Here is a 3,626-nt window from a genome sequence, read left to right on the forward strand (position 1 = left end):
TTGGATTTTAAAGGGCTAAGCTAAGACAAAATATTTGATATGTTATGTGTTCATAGAGCTCAATCATAGATTTGTTTTAAATCACACTTCTTTGTTAGGACAAAGGGCAGGTAGAATCCCATCTTTTGTTGTGTCTACAAATGTTAAGGTGAGCCTGAGGTCACTAAACATGTAACAACAGGAAATACACATGCGAATGTCAGCTCGTTATTCATGACATTTGCTGCAGGAAGAGATTCCGAATGCACAGCAAGAACAGCTAGCGTCACTCTAAACTTCTAATTTTATGTTTTTAATTTATTATCCATCCATTTTCTTTGGCTTAACGCAGAAACACAGACTGTAGGACTGTCTTTCTGTCTTTAACACAGAAACAAGCAGCATCACAACCATCTGGCTGTAAGGAGACTGTTAATGATTTGATGCCTAGAGATAAAAAAAAAAAATCCTTTGTAATCTTTTTTTTCTTCCTTTGAAAAAAAATTGATCAGCATATTCAAATAATTTTATAGACATTTATGGACTACAGACTGAAAATGGAGTGCTGACATTTCTGAGTGAAAGAAAGTGATTAACAACTGAATCCTATGTTGAGATTTTTTTCTGCACAGACCAGACCATAAACCATTTATAGTGCCAGAATCAGTGTAAGAATCAATGTACAAATTCACCTAACAACTGAAAGATTCCTGGTTTTTACATGGACCCAAACACATTATCGCTCTGTGTTTGGGTCAGGAAGGGCATCCACTGGAAGACAATCAAAACTTCCAGCTGTGGTGATGCCTTGTAAAAGAGGGAGCAGCTGAAAATAGCTTCTTCTTTTCTTTATTGTCCCAGAACCAAAATATACCGAGTGGACAAGGCTTGTTCTGTCCGATTTGATACTTGTTGCCATGCCAACAGAGTGAACCATGCAGGAGAATATCTCCATCATTCAGTCCCAAAGCACAGCGATATAATCAGCACGCTTTGTGTCAGTTTCAAAAAGGATTTACCTCCTGATTGTGCGTATGAACCTCAGTTTGATTTTTTTTGGTTCTGTTCTTCGTTATGTTTTTACTTATTTATTTACATTTTTCTATTAAGCATAGCAGGCTCCCCCATCCAGTCCCTACGCCCACTGGCCACCTGCTGCACCAGGGCATGCTGGGATCTCTCAAGCAGACAGATTGAGTGGACATCTAGCCAAGACAGTGTGTTTCTAAGTACATTCCAACATGCCAAAAGGGCTTAAAATATGGGTTTTGGAGAAGCTTCTTATTATCTGCCAGAAAGAAGCTCTATTCAAAAGTGAAAATGTGTTGTTGTACATTTTGTTCCTCTGTCTGTAGCTGGGTCATATCAGGTCTCTTGGTGTATGCAGTGCACTGCAGAGTGTTTGCGCTTTGCTGGTGTGAGACAAATGCAGTCCTTTTGTCTTCAACTCACTGCGCTGTGACCCTGGCTCTAGTGGGATGTGGCTAATGAGAGCTATAAATATCCCAGACCTGGTTGGATCTCAGCCTTGCACACACAAACACATGCATGAGCATGCTTGTGTTCCCCAAGCTCCTCCCATAGAAGATGGCAAGAGAGGAGTAAAAGAAGTGGGAAGAAGGGAGAAACCAATGAATTATGAAAAAAAAAAAAAAAAAAAAAAGCTCTTCGGCAGCCAAAGACCCCCTTGCCTCCTCTCCCACCTACTCTTTCCACCCACTTGCTATTATTCTCCAAACTCTGCCTGTATGCCTTCCAGCTTCAACGCTATGACTCACAGCTGCTCGTGTGGGTGTCTAAGGTTCTCTGTCGACAACTGTGATTGAATTTTAAACAACAGTAATTTGAGTAGGAGACTGGTAGAGTTCAAAGTGATTAATCACTGGATCAAAACTGTATGCATGCTGATCATCACACACACACACACACACACACACACACGTAAAGTTTTGTTTCAGGCATCTAGCTTTTGGGTTACAGATGAGTAGCAAGGAAACTGATGTCAGTTTCCTCCCTGCAGGTCTTTACTAGCTTCCGGCTGTAGATATCAAAGGTTGGAAATCTGGAGGGCCATCACAATCTTAAGATTACTTTTTCCTCATCCTTTCATCTTTGTGCTATAAAGAAAGGTACAGTGTGTGTTCACTGGGTGATTCATGTGTGGAAATCACCCAGTAGGATGTCATGGCAAGTTCAGAATTATAATGATTCAGCAAATGTCACACTTGTTATTATGACTTAACAGAAACTGCCTGTTCAGCTTGCAAGTTACAGTCTAGCATTAAGAAAAGCCTTATTTGGTAGCAAATCAAAATACCACACTTGTGGAGATTTAACATCAAGGTCTGTGTTGAGTTCTCACATATCCACAGATATAATCTAAAATCCTCTTTACTTTAGATAGCACTCTTCTGTTAATTAGATGAACACAGGAGAGCGGAGAGATGGAGGAGAGGACACGGGACTAAGGTCATATTTAAGACAAGGGTATTGAGAGTTACGTAGTCCATACTTTTTCTAGCCGAGCCATCAGAGCAGCCCTGCGACCCAGTTATTAACTTCACTGGCACTGACACAAGAACTGGGATACTTTAATAAAGAATTTCCTGCTCATACCAAACTAAAGTCGAAAGAATATCATGTAGTTTCAGTGGATTGAAGCAAATTTTCATCAAGTGGTCTGCAAACACATGCCAAGTGCAAAGAAAAGGCTTGTAGTCTAAACAGTGTAATTTACTTTGATAATATACTTTAGCTCGCAGCAAAACATTCCATTTTTTTCCCTGAAAATGACCTATTTCTGGCTAAAATTGCTGTTTGTGTGTGAATGAGAGGTGTGTGTGTCAACAAGAAGAAACTGGGTTTTTTTAAATGCTCTAACATGTATCCAAAAACACTCATTGTCTTAGCTTGGGATTTTCTGTCAGGTTAGGTCAGTTTATTTCCATTGTGCATTTAATGTACTGTACAACACACAGTATCACACACACACCAAATTAGACTTATAATTTAAAACAAACAAACAAACAAAAAAAAAACCCACACACAGGGTACCCTGGTCTATTATCTCTGCTTTTGAGCCTGGATTTAGGAATATTCAAGAGTTGGTTTGTTGACCTCAGTTCAACTAAGAGTGTAGGTTTGTACAAATTGAGTTAGGTAAGGTGTCACCAAATAACTGAGACTCTTAAAAACAAGTAATGAAATTTTAAACCAGTTGATCCTGAAACTGATTGGAAGCCAGTGTAAGTAGGCCATTATCAGGTGCAATGTGATCACAGTGTTTTTTTCTCAAAAGACGTGTTGCTACGTTCTTTACAGCACGAAGACAAAAGTAACAACTCATCAAAGCCAAACAATTACAATAGTCTATAGAGGCAATAAAAATGTGAATTACTCTCTCAGAATCATGTGCCAGGACACAGGAGGCAGGCCTTCACCTTACTGAGGACCCTTGGCTGAAAGAATCCATTAATCAAATTTTAAAGTACAATCAAAAAAAAAAAAAATCACACCATCGTTCCTTGTGTAACCCTGGTTAACAGGGAAGTTAACAATGAATTTCATCTTGCCACTCTTCCATAAAGGCCAATTTTGTGCAGTGCACGACTAATAGTTGTCCTATGGACAGATTCCCCCACCTGAGC

Source organism: Pundamilia nyererei, unplaced genomic scaffold, assembly GCF_000239375.1.
Source record: "Pundamilia nyererei isolate P.nyererei 1_Seehausen unplaced genomic scaffold, PunNye1.0 scaffold00052, whole genome shotgun sequence".
Taxonomy (NCBI): Eukaryota; Metazoa; Chordata; class Actinopteri; order Cichliformes; family Cichlidae; genus Pundamilia; species Pundamilia nyererei.